This window comes from Odocoileus virginianus, chromosome 11, assembly GCF_023699985.2.
Source record: "Odocoileus virginianus isolate 20LAN1187 ecotype Illinois chromosome 11, Ovbor_1.2, whole genome shotgun sequence".
NCBI classification, from domain to species: domain Eukaryota; kingdom Metazoa; phylum Chordata; class Mammalia; order Artiodactyla; family Cervidae; genus Odocoileus; species Odocoileus virginianus.
The window spans coordinates 55,695,735-55,711,861 of NC_069684.1; positions in this window are offsets into that span (position 1 = coordinate 55,695,735).

Consider the following 16,127-nt stretch of genomic DNA (forward strand, 5'->3'; position numbering starts at 1 on the left):
GTTAAAAGATGTGAATGTGCGTTCCCTGTCCAATCACGTAAGTTGGTTCATGTGTCTGGCACGCATTGTCACATGCAGGCATCCTCTACACATGGTTGTGCTTCTGTGTGCTTTGGTGTACAGTCCTGCATAGGGCACAGTAGTCCAGTCTCTATTTCAAGCCCAGGAAGTTGGGAAGCAAGGGTAAAAGTAGGAGGATGCAGCTGGGACTACTGTACTTTTCAAGGTACCCTATTGTAAGATGAAAATGTTTTCTTACTTTTTGTGTCAGCTTTTTATGTATTATTTGGGTGATAAGTATTATAAACCTATTACAGCACAGTACTACATAGTCGATTGTGTTAGTTGGGTACCTAGGCTAACTCTGTCAGACTTAACAAACAAATCGGACTTAAGAACACACTTTTGGAATGGAACCCGTTCATATGTAGGGGACTTACTGTATCCTGACTTAAAGAGTGGGACCGTGTAAACATCTTCAGATTTGCCAACAAAAAGAAGGGGCTTCTATAACACCTGTGACTGTTGATTGGTTTAAGGGAAAAAAAAATTCTTTGAAAAAAATTGGAACAAGGGTTTCCCTCGTGGCTCAGTGGTAGAGTCCCCTGCCAAAGCAGGAGATGCAGGTTCGATCCCTGATCTGGGAAGATCCCATATGCAGAGCAAAGCAGCTAAGCCCGTGCCCCACAGCTATTGAGCCTGTGCTCTGAAGCCTGGAAATTGCAACTACTGAATCCTCATACCTCAACTACTGAAGCCCATGCTCTGCAACAAGAGAAGGCATCACAATGAGAAGCCCACACACCACAATAAAGAAGACTCCACTCACTGCAACTAGAGAAAACCTTCTCGCAGCAATGAAGACCCAGGGCAGCCAAGAATAGATTAAAAAATAAATTGAAACAAATATGATGTAGGTATAAAACATTTTCTAAAAAGAATTTTTTTAAACACTCCTGCTATTTTTCCCTCTGTCTGACTTTAATTTAAAACTTTGCTCCAGTAAAACAAATCTACTAAAAGATGTCAAACATTCCAAACAGAGAAATTGTCAAGGTTCAGATTTCAATCAACTTTTTATTGCAATGGCTTTATGAATCTACCTAATTCAGATTTTGTTTTAAAATAAATTAGATTCATTTTTATTATAAATTCTACATAAATCTAAAGCAAACAGCTTGTCATTCATGCTTAGACCTATAAAAACAGGCTCTTGTAAGTTCACCTAGTAGGGAAAAAAAGAAATGATAAGTGTATTCTTTAACAATGGTTCTTTGTGAACTTTGTTTTCATAAGGTTTTTAATAATAAAAAGACCAGTTGGTTCAGGATAGAGTGGTATAATAAATGCAGCACATTAAAACAAATAAAACATACATTACCAAACTGTCTAATACTGAATCTGATGATTTATCAAGTTGACCCAAAATAATAAACTCTACTTTGAGAAAAAAATGAAATAAAATTGGTCATTTTCTGAAAAGAGAGTCATGCTGCTTATGGGATACACCACATTAATACAATATAAGGAGGAACAAAACTCGTATGAGTTCAAAGTTGAAGGAAATTCTGACTGTGAGCATACCTCCAAGTATGTGTATTCTAGATCTAGCTTATATATTATGTTGTTAAAAGTAGTAGAATATGGTAATGTGTATTCAAATTAACTTTTGTTCCCTCTCTGAAGTATTTGAGTTTTTTGATGAAAATATACCAAACATACTGGCTCTTATTAACAAGACAAAAACCAAAGGAGTAATAATAAAGCTGTATCTTAAATGTACGCCACAGGTATTGTTTGTAGATTTTGTGATATGTACACAATTCCTATCTTTGGAATATAAATTCGGACAGGTAGATCAGGCAGCCACATGCACGAGGAACATTAGTGAGTAGCACCCTCCAGATTGATACAATGCTGAGCTCTGACAATGCAGTTCAAGTGAAGCCTTGGGGATCTGGAGGGTAGAAAATTTTAAACAGGTAGAAGTTTAGCTGAAGAACTCTTACCCCCATCCTGTTCTATTAAAAAAAAGAAAAAAGAAAGCAGAAATCTCTAGTTTATATTAGTGAAGATGATCCCAGAAAGACAGGAATTCTCTTGTAGTTTCACTGATGGTTTTTCAGACCCATATCCAACAGTGATTCTCATTATGACCTCATCCCAGCTTCATCTTCCCAGTATCATGAAGCGACTCTTCGTGTAAGTGGGAAACTCGTTGAAGTTACTGAAAGGAATAGCTTTTTAAAATGCCCATTGACTCAACACCAGGAGCAAGAAGAATCCAGGTGAAAGGTAGAAATTGTGGACTTTAATGAGGAAAATAGGAAGAAGGAACTGAAAATAGGTTAATGTCACCTACCCTCCAACACACACCCGTTAGTATCCCACCCTCTTAATTGGTTGGTTATGTTCACCATACTTATTGGGGAAATCCCTGATTGTTGTGTAACAGAAGGGCAAGCTATGGTAGCTTAAAGAGGTTTGATTCTTAGGTTAAATTTGGGAGAGACTAGCCCTGGAATACTGAATTGATTTGCTTCTAGCACATTCAAATAAATAGTCAACTACTAAAGCTATCACAGAGAGACTTAAATGAAGTAAACACTGTAACTATTTTCCATCATTTTGTGGATACCCAAAACTGCAGTTATTAGTTACAGAATAGCTCTCTGCCAGTTGCTGTAAGCTGTGTATTCTGTTCACTGAATTGTGTTAATTTTTGTTAGTCACTCAGTCGTGTCCGACTCTTTGCGACCCCATGGACTGTAGCCCTCCAGACTCCTCTGTCCATGGGATTCTCCTGGCAAGTATACTGGAGTGGGTAGCCATTCCCTTCTCCAGGGAGTCTTCCTGACCCAGGGACTGAATATCTGGGTCTCCTGCATTGCAGGCAGATTCTTTACCATCAGAGGCACCAGGAAAGTCTGTGTTAATTTTTATTGTAAGATAGTTACATGCTGTATATTTTTTAAATACAAAATATTCATGATGAGTGTGTTAGATTTCTCATATATACACTTTTCAGAATCTTGGATGAAGGTTCTAAGAAATTTGGAGAAAGAAATGTTACAGTTGTAAATTCCTGCATTGGAAAGAGAAATATTGGTTAACAATACAAAAAGTCAATGGAGAGGAAGCCCACAACCCTGCCAAGTAATGATGCAAAAATGCAGTGGGGTTTTGGGTTGGTCAAGGTTCCCAAGCCATCCTTTACAGATTTACATAAAATCAAATATTTTTCCCCTTAATTTTTCAATCCTGATGTGTTTTCAGGGAAATTTGATCCATATGTTTCTAATTCATTTACTCCAACTCATCAAATGCTGTTTTGTAAGACTATTCTCTGCCTAAGATTTTCTAAACAATCTTAAGAAGGCCTCTAAACTAGAAAAGGGGATAAACACACATGATGCCCATTGCCAAACCTAAATTTTCCTGAACTCAGTGTTAAGGAAAAGACTAACATCTATTTTTAAACTTGACAAACTATAGACACATTCAGTTGCTGACTCAAACAGTGAAACAACAATTAGGTGTTATTTATATAAATTGTGGATGCACAAAGGCTTGTTTTCTAAAAATCTATGGAAAAAAATTCAATTCATAATAATAACTAATGTTGTTATTGTTGTTGTTTATCTGCTCAGTTGTGTCCAATTCTTTGTGCCCCCAAGGACTATAACCCACTAGGCTCCTCTATCCATGGAACTCTCCAGCAAGAATGCTGGAGGGGTTGCCGTTTCCTTCTCCAGGGGATCTTCCTGACCCAGGGATTGAACCCGGCTCTCCTGTAAGTCTCCTGCACTGCAGGTGTATTCTTGACCACTGAGCCATCAGGGAATAACAAATAGAACAAATAAATAACAAAAAACAAGCAAATAACATAATAATAACAAATAGAACAACACTGTGTTTCACTTTTTCCTAAAATTTTATTTATTCTTACCCTTGCTTCCCAGACTTCTCTGGTGGCCCAGACAGTAAAAACGTCTGCCTACAAAACAGCAGACCCGGGTTTGATCCCTGGGTTGGGAAGATCCCTTGGAGAAGGAAATGGCAACCCAGTCCAGTATTCTGGCCTGGAGAATCCCATGGATGGAGGAGAATGGTGGGCTACAGTCCATGGGGTCACAAAGAGTCAGACACGACTCAGTGACTTCACTTTCACTTTGCTTCTCATCAGAATCTCATGAAGTAGACAAGGTAGTTATCATTCTCACTGTATAGATGAGGGAATTGAAGCCCAGAGAAATTAAGGAAGCTTCCCCCTATCACACAGGGATGATGTGGCAGAAGATGGTCTGTAACCCAGTCCTCTGGCTCTAAATGACTGCTTGTTTGAACAGATAGTGTTGTCTATGTCTCTCTGTGACCCTCACAGGGTGAGACAATATCCTGCCTCAGGGGAACCCAGGGTGTAAAACTTAGTGGCACAAGGGTTTTGTTAATTTCAGAGCCAAAGAACAAGCCTTTTTTTTCTAAGATACCTGGGATTTGGATGTGGGGTCAGGCAGCCTCTCAATGACAGCTGAGTAAAATTAACTTACAGGTATTCACACATACCTATGGTGGTGGTTTATTCGTTAAGTTGTGTCTGACTCTATTGACCTTATGGACTGTAGCCCACCAGTCTCCTCTGTCCATGGGATTTTCTAGGCAAGAATACTGCGGTGTGTTGCCATTTCCTTCTCTAGGGGCTCTTCCCAACCCAGGAATCAAACCCAGGTCTCCTGCATTGTAGGCAGTTTCTGAGCCACAAGGGAAGCCACACATGCCTATAAATTTCCTCTAATTCCAGTTTTGTCAAATTTAGTCTAATCGGTTATTCATGTATTTATTGCAAATATTATTACAAAAGTTTATCACAAAGATTAATATGACACTTGGTGATGTTAACAATGATTGTGTCTGAGATATTTGATTCTCAAAACACTGAAAGATCAATAATTGTTTGTTTCTTTTTCACCTATTCATATTACAGAGGCTGTTCTATTCTGTTCTGTATGTGGGGAGTATAGCTGGTCTGGATCATGAATAGTGGGGTGCAGGTATCAGGAAACTATAGTACATGATCGAATCTTTTAAGGTATGAAAGTATTGAGTTTTCCATATAAAGAGCAGAGTTCAGCTGGGTTACATTATCTAGAAGCTATTCCTACTGAGATGAAGCAACTTTAGGCTTATCTTCAATGTTAGTGATGATGTTGATGATGAAGATGATGAAAATGGTAATAACCACTGACTGGGTTTTTACCATCTGCCATGTACATGATCTCAATCACTTCTCTCAAAAATATTGAGATAAATACTTTTACTCTTATTTTTAAAGATAAAGAAACAGATTCAGCAAAGGTAGTTATTTTATCAGTTACAAATCTATTTGGGGCAAGTGATGGATGACCAAACTAAACTGACTTAAACAGAAACAGAATGTCCTGACCTATGTAACTGAAAACTCCATGGGCCAGCCTGGCTTCATGTGTGGTTTCATTTTAGGTCACAAATAATATCACCAGACATCAGATTTTTCTGTTTCTTATTCCTTCTTTTTCCTATTGTTGATCTCACTCTCAGCTCCCACATGGAAGCAAGGTGATAACCAACAGCTCTATATCTTTTCTTGCTTTAATAGTATGCGCTTTTCAGGGGCCGATATTGGTTGTTCAGATCACATGTTCTTCCCTGAACTAATTTCCAAATGATCTTTCTGGTTTAAGCCTGAGTTTCATGCTTACCCTTGAAATTAAAGGTAAGGCAAGTTCTGTTAAAGTTATATAGAATGAAAATGAAAAAGGAGAGTCCCTGAAGAAAATCTGAGGGAAGTTCACCACAATAACAATGAGGGCAAGAAGATTCTAGGAACACAAATAAATATTGTGTGCTCAGTCACTTAGTTATGTCCAACTGTTTGTGATCCCCTGGACTGTAGCCCATCAGACTCTGTCCACAGGATTCTCCAGGCAGGAACACTGGAGTGGGTTGTCATTTCCTCCTCCAGGGAATCTTCCCAACTTGGGGATTGAACCTGTGTCTCTGCAATGCAGGTGGATTCTTTATCTCTGAACCACCTGGCCAAAAATTTCCTTCAGATTTTCCCACTACATCTTATGGAAAAAACCAAACAAACTAATTGCCCAACCCTATACAAATGTCCACTGTTAAGAGCATGCCCCGAATCAAACAGCTGGAGTGTGACAGAGTCTTTTTAATCCCAATGTCCATTCTTTAATCCAAGAGTTAGTAATTTTTTTTTAATAAACAGCAAATTCATAAATATTTCAGGTTTGCAAGTCATAGAGTATGTGATGGAACTACTAAAGTTGGCTATTGTTGTACAAGACAATGGAGAAACAGGTGAACATGGCTGTGTTCATAAAATTTACAGAAAGAAGTGAAGGACCAGATTCGATCATGTAGTATAGTTTGCTGATACCTGCACCCCACTATTCATGATCCAGACCAGCTATACTCCCCACATACAGAACAGAATAGAACAGCCTCTGTGATGTGAATAGGTGAAAAATATTGACCAGAAAAATGTGCACCAGCCACAAAGCTAATGGACAGTCAAGGTGAGACCCCCATATTCTTATAATCCTCTTAGAAAATCCCCCATTGGCTTTTGCTCTAACCAAAAGAGATACAAGAAACAGAAGCATTCAGTGTTTGTGGGTTAGACAATATGCTACACTATGAGATGTTTTCTACGAAAAATCAGTTTTCTTCTGACACTCTTATTCTCTGAATAAATTAACTTCTTTTCTGCCAATCTTTGTGGCAGATAGAATAGTGGACTCCCGAATATGTTCATGTCCTAATCCTCAGAGCCTCCAAATGTGTTACTTTACATGATAAAATGGACTTTGCAAATGTGATTTTAAGAAGTCTTAAAAGGGGAGATTATCCTGGGTCATCTGTGTGGTCCCAATGGAAACACAAATGCACTTCTAAGAGACATCTGGAATAGTTACAGGTAAAGAGTGGAGAAGGGAGTGGGATGTTGGAAACAGAGAGTGGAGTGATGCAGCCCCAAGCCAAGGAATGCTAGCAACCTCTGGAAGGTGAGAGTGGTGAGGAAGGGGTTCTGCCCTGGAACCTCCAGAAGAAACCACCCTGCTGACAATTTGATTCTACCCCAGGAAACTTATTTTGAACTTCTAACATTCAAAAATGTCAGCTAATAAATTCTCATTGATTTAAGTCACTAAGTTTTTTGTAACTTGTTATGGCGTCCCTAAGAAAAAGCTATGACAAACCTGGACAGTGTATTAAAAAACAGAGACATCACTTTGCTGACAAAGCTATGGTTTATCTGGTAGTCGAGTATGGTTGTGAGGGTTGGACCATAAAGAAAGCTGAGTGCTGAAGAAGTGATACTTTCAAATTGTGGTGCTGGAGAAGACTCATGAGAGTCCCATGTATAGCAAGGAGATCAAATCAGTCAATTCTAAAGAAATCAACCTTGAATATTCTTTGGAAGAACTGATGCTGAAGCTGAAGCTCTAATACTTTGGCCACATGATGCATAGAGCCAACTCATTGGAAAAGACACTGATGCTGAGAAAGATGGAGGGCAAGAGGAGAAGGGGATGATAGGGGATGAGATGGTTGGATGGCATCACCAACTCAATGGACAAGAGTTTAAGCAAACTCTGGGAGATAGTGAAGGACAGGAAGCCTGGCATGATGAAGTTCATGGGATTACAAAAAGCTGGACATGACTTAGTGACTGAACGACAACAACAAGGAAACAAATGGACTTCCCTGGTGACTCAGTGGTAAAGAATCTGCCTGCCAATGCAGGAGATGCAGGCTTGATCCCTGGGTTGGGAAGATCCCCTGGAGAAGAAAGTGGCAACCTACTCAAGTATTCTTGCCTAGAAAATTCCATGGACAGGGGAGCCTAATGGGCTATAGTTCATGGGGTCACAAAGAGTCAGACACGACTTAGTGCCTAAACAAACAATTCAAAAGGAAACAAATACAATTCTATACCTAAGAAAGTTAAGATTATTTTGGTAGTTTTCTCCTCTACTGGATTCAGTAGTAAACATACAAACAAGTAAGAAAAAGCAAGAACACAGTTCCCAATACCCAATATTGATATGCCATACCTAGGTTGTGTCTTGTGATGAGAAATAACGTACATGGGCATTTTGACATTATAATGATTTCATGGAAAGAGTAGTTGTAGGAATAATAATAGTAGAAAAAACAAGTAAATTAGCTAATTCATGTAAAAAAGTTAGTATTGTTGTTGCTCTGCAAGAGTTTTAAAAAATAGCAATTATTATTTTCAGTAGTTGTAGTATCAGCAACAGTTATAGTATTGGTATTGGTATCAATCAGTACTAGTAACAAAATTAATCAGTCTTTTTTAGTAAATGTCACTGCTAAATACTGTCCCAAACATTTCTATGTATTACCTGTTTTAGTCCTCATGTAACACAGTGAACTAAGCATCATTACCTTCTTTTTGTGAACGATAAAAGAGAAAGAATGTAAACTGAAATCCTAACCTTTAATATGACAGTAGTAGAAGGTGAGCCCCTTGGGAAGTGACGAGGTAGGTTATGAGGGTGGAGCGCTCAGGAAGGAAGTGAAGTCACTCAGTCATGTCTGACTCTCTGCGACCCCAAGGACCTACCAGGCTCCTCTGTCCATGGGATTCTCCAGGCAAGAGTACTGGAGTGGGTTGCCATTTCCTTCTCCAGGGGATCTTCCTGACCCGGGAATCAAACCCAGGTCCCCCACATTGCAGGCAGACGCTTTACCATCTGAACCCCCAGAGAGCTCTCATGAGCAGGATTAATATCTTTATAACAGAACCTGGAGAACTCTCTTGTCTCTTTCTCCATGTGAGGACACAGCCAGAAGACGGCCAACTATAAACCAGAAAGTGGTTCTCACTAGACACCAAATCTATCACTGCTTTTATCTTGGACTTCCTGGGTCCCAGAACTGTGAGAAATAAGTTTCTACTATAGGCCACTCCCCTAATGGCATTCTGTTATAGCTTCCTGAAAAGACTGAGATGGTGAACCTTTGGTAAAGTTCATTATTTGTCCAATAAATTATGTTTATAAGTAGTAGCAATAGAGTTAAGTCTTTGTATGTTTATTAATAAAATCCAAACATTTTACAATACTTTGACCATGAAGCTAGCATTCCTATGCCTCTAAAATTAGCAGACATAGCTGAGGGTCATTGAATCCTTAATGAAAGAGAATACCACGGGACATCAAAGGCACACTTTATTCATCTGACACTTGTGCTGAGAGCTTACATTCCTTTGTTAACCTTGATCCCTCTACTAAGAATATCCTTGTTGGTCCGCCTAGGAAAACTCCAGGCATCTGTCAAGGTATTAATCAAACATCACTCTATTTGTGAAGTTGTCCTGTTTTTCATTGAAATAAAGTTGATTTACAAAATTATGTTTGTTTTAGGTGTACAACATAGTGATTCAAAATTTTTATAGATTATACTCCATTTAAAGTTATTATAAAATAATGCCCATATTCCCTATGCTCTACTATATGTCCTTGTAGCTTTATTTATTTTATACATGGTAGTCTGTACCTCTCAATCCCTTGCTCATACCTGGCTCTTAGCCCTTTTCCTCTCCTGTTGTCAAAAAGGCCACAAATAACAAATGTTAGTGAAGAAGTGGAGTGAGGGGAACTTTCCTACACTGTTGGTGGGAATGTAAATTGGTACAGCCACTATGAAAAACAGTATCAGTTCAGTTCAGTCACTCAGTCCTGTCCGATTCTTTGCGACCCCATGGATTGCAGTACGCCAGGCTTCCCTGTCCATCACCAGCTTCTGGAGCTTACTCAAACCCATGTCCATTGTGTCGGTGAGGCCATCCAACCACCTCATCCTCTGTCATCCCCTTGTCCTCCTGCCTTCAATCTTTCCCAGCATCAGGGTCTTTTCAGGTGAATCAGTTCTTCCCATCAGGTGGCCAAAGTATTGGAGTTTCAGCTTCAACATCAGTCCTTCCAATGAATATTCAGGACTGATTTCCTTTAGGATGGACTGGTTGGGTCTCCTTGCAGTCCAAAAGACTCTCAAAAGTTTTATCTAATACCACAGTTCAAAAGCATCAATTCTTTGGCAGTTAGCTTTCTTTATAGTCCAACTCTCAAATCCATACATGACTACTGGAAAAACCATAGCCTTAACTAGACAGACCTTTGTTGGCAATCCTACATCATTTGAATATCAAGGTAGAAAATGGAGAACAGAAATGCAGCAGGAGATGAGAGTGATGCTCATAACAGTCCTATGAACTGGTAAGAAAAGATCTTATTCTCACTTAGATGAGAAGAGAAACTCAAGAGTTGAAAGCATCACTCAACTTTACAAGGCTGATATTTAAGTTGGTGCAAAAGTAATTGCGATTTTAGCATTGTTGAACTTTGCTGTTTATCCATTCTCAAATAAATATGGTTATGTTATACATCATTTTAATGTGCATTTCTTGCTTTATATATTTTTTTGCTAATTACATTACTTCCTGTGTATTTTATATTTATTTTAGACTATGGAAATGATGTTAGACAAAAAAGCAAATTTGAGTGGTTTTCTTATTTGAGTTCAAAATGTGTCATAAAGCAGTGGAGACAACTCAAGAACACATTTGGTCCAAGAACTGCTAATGACCATGCTGTATAGTGGTGGTTTAAGAAGTTTTACAAAGTAGATGAGAGTGTTGAAGATGGCCATTGGAAATTGACAACGACTAACTGAGAGCAATTATCGAAGCTGATCCTCTTACAACTACACAAGAAGTTGCTGAAGAACTCAACAGTATGCCATTCTGTGATCACACAGCATTTGAAGCAAATTGGAAAGGTGAAAAAGCTCAATGAGTGGGTTCCTCATGAACTGACTGCAAATAAAAAAAATCATCGTTTTGAAGTGTCATCTTCTCTCATTGTATGCAACAACAACAAACCATTTCTAGATTGGATTGTGATGTGCAATGAAAAGTGGATTTCACATGACAACCAGTGATGGCCAGCTCAGTCATTAGACTGAGAAAAATCTATAAAGCACTTTCCAAAGCCAAACTTGCACCAAAAAGAGGTCACAGTTACTGTCTGGTGATCTGCTGCCAGTCTGATCCACTACAGCTTTCTGAATCCCAGCAAAACTGTTGCAGCTGAGAAGTATGCTCAGCAAATTGATGAGATGCACTGAAAATTGCAAGGCCTGCAGCTAGCATTGATCAACAGAATGGGCCCAATTCTTCTCCACAATAATACCCAACCACACATTGCACAACCAACACTTCAAAGGTTGAACAAATTGGGCTGTGAAGTTTTGCCTCATCCACCATATTCACCTAACCTCTTGCCAACCTACTACCACTTCTTCAAGCATCTTGAAAACTTTTTGGAGGGTAAATGCTTCCACAGCCAGCAGGAGGTGGAAAATGCTTTCCAAGAGTTCATTGAATCCCAAAGTATGGATCTTTATGCTACAGGAATAAACAAATTTATTTCTCATTGGCAAAAATGTGTTGATTGTAATGGTTCCTATTTTGGTTAATAAAGATGTGTTTGAGTCTAATTATAATGATTCAACATTCACATCCAAAACTGTAATTACTTTTGAACCAACCTAAATAAAACAGAAATATATTCTGTCTCCAATTCCAATAATCTGTCCAAATATTAATATTTTCAAAACTGAGTTCAAACAAACTTTAGGATTCTATGATGGGGTTTCAGGAGTTACAAAGACAGGCGAAGGGGAATCTGAATTAACAATCATGAAAGCTCCATTTGTGCTTTTAAAATAATTGGACTTCTTACATTATTTATCTTTGAAAACCATTTTCCACTACATAAATAAAGTTGAGAGATATTGCACTATATCAATCTTCCTCAAGTCAAACTCATGGCTTCATAATGAGCTTGTGAGGTAATGAATAGTCGTGAGTAATGTTATCATAACTGGAAGAGGACAAGATGGCAGCTGTCTCCTGGGCGAGGTAACAGCTGGTGACCCATGAGAAAGGCTGACTCAGCTGGACAGCCAGAGACAACTTTGTGAGCAGAGCTAAAATGTGCTCAGGATCCACGAGAAGAATAGCTATGCTTGAGAATGAGCTGAACAATCTGCAAGTACCTGTTATTTTCTTGCTGATTTATCCTACAGTTTTTCTTTCTACAATGAAAAATAAATTTTATTCCTGTTACAAATATTTCTTTTAAAAAGTTCCCTTGTTTATGTCTAAGGGAATATCTTCCTCTTGGGTTAATAGAGAGGGGAGATAAAAAGAGACATGCTTCTTTGGAATGAGAGGAAGGTAGTGACTTAACAGTTTGAGATTGGGAGCATCTGCAGACATGGAGCCCCGGATATGTAATCTTCATCTCTTCTCTATTATGCTTCTAAGAGCTGAAGCATATGGCTATACTGGCTGCACATTACACAATTCCTGAGAGTGCCATTTACATAGACCATGATGTGAAAGGAGATACTTGCAATTAACGGAGGCAGAAGTTTTGCTATAGTAGACAGAATAATGGGCTCCTAAATACATCTATGTCCTCATTCTCAGAAACTGTATTATGTTATATAGCAAAGGGAAGTGAAAGTTGTAGACTGAATTAAGGTTACTAATCAGTTGACCTTAATATATGGAAATTAAATTATCCAGTTAGGCCCAATCTAATCATCTGAGCTCCTAAAAGCAGAAGAGGGAGGCAGGAAGTGGCTCAGAAAATGAGACAGAAGTAGAAGGAGAGATTTGAAGTGTGAGAGAGACATGACCTGCCATTGCTGGAGGATGGGGGCAAGAAACCAAGGAATTCAAATTTCCTTTAGAAGTTGGGAGTAGCTCTTAGTTTACTGCCAGCAAGAAAATCTGATTCTCAATCCTACACCCTAGCATACTTAATTCTACCAACACCTCAAATGAGCACGAAATGAATTCTACTCTAGAGCCTCCAATAAGTGCTGATCCTTTGACTTGGCTTAATTTTCTGGCAGAAAACCAACTAATATATTAATTTATTGAAACTCTTCCTTTAAGTAGTCTAGCTGTAGGTTTTAGAATTCAAAATTAAAGAAACTAGTACTAGCTTTTCCCTCTCCAAACTCAACCAATAATGAGAAACTTGAGTCTTTTTTTTTACTGTCACTGATATTCTCTGTGATAAAAATGCCATGTTCCTTAGAAAGAATGTCCAAAATAGTGAAGTGATAAGGGTCAAATAATAATTTAGTCTTTTGGATAAATTCTCATGAAGGTTTGTTTCAATTATCTTTTGCTTTTTAACAAACTATCTCAAAACTTAGTGGCTCAAAGCAAAAACACATTTGTCATTTCTCACAACTCTGTGGATTAGGAATTCAGATCAGGCACAACAAGAATGACTTCTCTTTGCTTCACACAATATTTGCTGGTGATCTCTTCACTGTCATACACAGTAAGTACCCTCCTTATGAACCTTCAAGTTGTGAACTTTCAACGATTTGAATGTGCATCTGATTCCAGCAAGGAACGAGAACCCGTGCCATCAAAGTCAGGCATGAGTAAAACTGCAGCTTGCCCTCTGTCTCCTGTTGCTGACGATCCTCCAGCCCTACTGTGTCCCACTTCCTAAGGTGATCTCTTCACTCATGTGCAGTAAGTCACTTACATAAAATGGGCTCCGTTCTGAGAGCTCCATTCCAATCTGGTTGTTAAGTCCAACAAAATTAGCTTAAGTCATACCAACTAACACAATCAGCTATACAATACTGAGCTGTAAGAGGTTTGTAATACTTTTTACACAAATAATACATTAAAAACAAACACAGAAAATAAAGAAAGCTTAATAAAGTTTTATCTTACAGTATAGTCCCTTTAAAAGTACAGTAGTTTCGATGCTGTTCTCTTGAAACATCCCACCCTCGCCTTCTCCCACAGCATCGAAACATGTATATTATCTAGGGTGAAACAGATCACCAGCCCAGGTTGGATGCATGAGACAAGTGCTCGGGCCTGGTGCACTGGGAAGACCCAGAGGGATCGGGTAGAGAGGGAGGTGGGAGGAGGGATCGGGATGGGGAATACATGTAAATCCATGGCTAATTCATTTCAATGTATGACAAAAACCACTGCAATGTTGTAAAGTAATTAGCCTCCAACTAATAAAGATAAATGGAAAAAAAAATAAAAAAAAATAAAAGTACAGTAGTACAGTATAACAGTTGGCTTGCAGGGCCTGGCATTGAGTGAACAGGCAAAGAGAGTTATGACTAGAGGAGGGAAAGGAGTGGAGATGGTAGAGCTGAAGGATCGTCAGCAATAGGAGACAGGGGGCAAGCTGCATGCAGTTTTACTCATGCCTGACACTGATGGCACAGGTTCTTGTTCCTTGCTGGAATCAGATGCACATTCAAATATTTGAAAGTTCTCAACTTGAAGGTTCATAAGGAGAGTACTTACTATATATGACAGTTCAGCTAGAGTAGTTGGAGCAGATGGGAGCTGGCTGAGACAAATCCACTGGACTGATTGTCTGAGTCCAGGCTCTTGCTGTTGGCTGGATACTATTCTCTATGTAGCCTTTCCTTTATCCTTGCAACACCATCCCCACCCTTTGACTGCCACCTCAAACTTAGTCTTTCCCTGGGGTACCTCCAGCAGTGGTAGACCCTGACTGCTTGAGTGGCAACTAGGCTCCAAGAAAAAAGGAGCAGAGGCTGCCAATTTTCTTACTGGCAGAGTTTTCCAAACTAACACAGCATCAACTTTTCCCCTCAAGAAATGTACAAATCTCTACAAAGTCTCTTTTCTATATTAGCCAATGTAAGGTGAGAGATACCACTGAAGTCCATAGTCTATGTAACCTTGCATTAACTACCCAAGAATTAGAGATCTGTCTTGAGGTGCTTCAGTAAGTTCTCGGAGGCTGTGAAACTCTGGAATGAGAGCAAGCTAAAGGTCAAGTTCAAGTGAAAGCTGTTGCATGGCCTCTGTTGCTGAGGTGGTTGTACCTCTCAAAGGCACCACCATTAACGCCTTGAATATGGCTCTGTGTGTTTCCCCTTGTCCATCTTTATGTCTCTGCCATCGTCATCAGATTAACATATCCTGGCTACTCTGCCAGTCATATGATGATAAACATATGGAACAGACCCAGATCCAACCTGGAAATTGGAGTTGTGCCCAATGGAGACCAATTTAGACCAGCTAACCCCTAGCTGACCAGCAGATGTGTGAGCGAGAATGATCATTATTGTGTAAAGACACTGAGTTTGGGGTGGCTTATTATGGTGCATTATTTCAGCAACAATTGGTGAATATGCATGGCAAGCTTAAATCACAAGAGGAAAATCTTCCCGTGACTTCAAGCATCAGTTTTCACTATGAAATTTGGAAATCATAAAATCAAAGAACTCCAACCACCTAGCCAATGCTGAGACTCCTATATCACTAAGTGATCTCCAGATTTTGCCAGACTAAATGAATTCCTGGCTTTCTGGTATACTTGAAAGGGTACAGATTACAAGCCAAGAGAATGAAAATAACTCTTAACGGATGTGCTGATGCATACCTTTAGATGATGGAAACTAACTGAGAAGCTGTTACAATAGCAGTAATGTTGGCCTGACTCTTGCCAGTTGCTAATATGTGACTTTGAGAAGCTTTGGAAGCCAAGAGGTAGAAACAGAAACTGCGTTATAAAAACAATGCCTGTTGCCTCAGAGCCAAAGAGAGCTTTGGTCATGCCATGGTCTTCTCAGCACTTGGATCATGTGTCCATGGTGGCAGATGCTAATGTAAAAAATGGGGACACACAGATGTTGGGGAAAATACAAATCGGTAGCCAAAGTCAGCAGCCCCCCTTCCCCTCCACTGTTGAGTAGGCAAAAACCTTTTTTCTTGTAGAAAAGCAACTATTTCACTGAATATATTTAGAAGCATGTGTTCATTGGGACTTCTTGTTAACTTAGCATACCACTAAATCACTTTAATTGATATTTCTAACATATCAATTGGGTAAAAGCCTATATGGAAGATAAATTTAGAAATAGGTTGAGATATATATTATGTCCAACATGAGAGTGATGGAAAGAGTTCACAATTTAAACTTTTGCACTAGAAACAATTA